Source organism: Trichechus manatus, unplaced genomic scaffold (assembly GCF_000243295.1).
Source record: "Trichechus manatus latirostris isolate Lorelei unplaced genomic scaffold, TriManLat1.0 scaffold00027, whole genome shotgun sequence".
In the NCBI taxonomy this organism is placed as follows: Eukaryota; Metazoa; Chordata; class Mammalia; order Sirenia; family Trichechidae; genus Trichechus; species Trichechus manatus.
In genome coordinates this window covers 20,216,978-20,217,200 of record NW_004443963.1, presented here as the reverse complement: position 1 = coordinate 20,217,200, position 223 = coordinate 20,216,978, and positions in this window count along the sequence as shown.

Genomic DNA, 223 nt, shown 5'->3' with positions numbered 1-223 from the left:
ACCAATCCCATTGCCGTTGAGTCGATTCTGACTCATAGTGACCCTACAGGGTGTAAAAAGGCGCTGGGAAGACAGAAAACAAGACAAATGTCCACCACTGCTATAACAGGGATCGAGGTTGTTCCAGCACACTCTCCATTGAAAAAAAGGGAGAAATACAACATGGTGAGCTGGAGCAGGACAGTAATTTCAGGCATGAAGTAGGTGATTAAGACTTCAACAG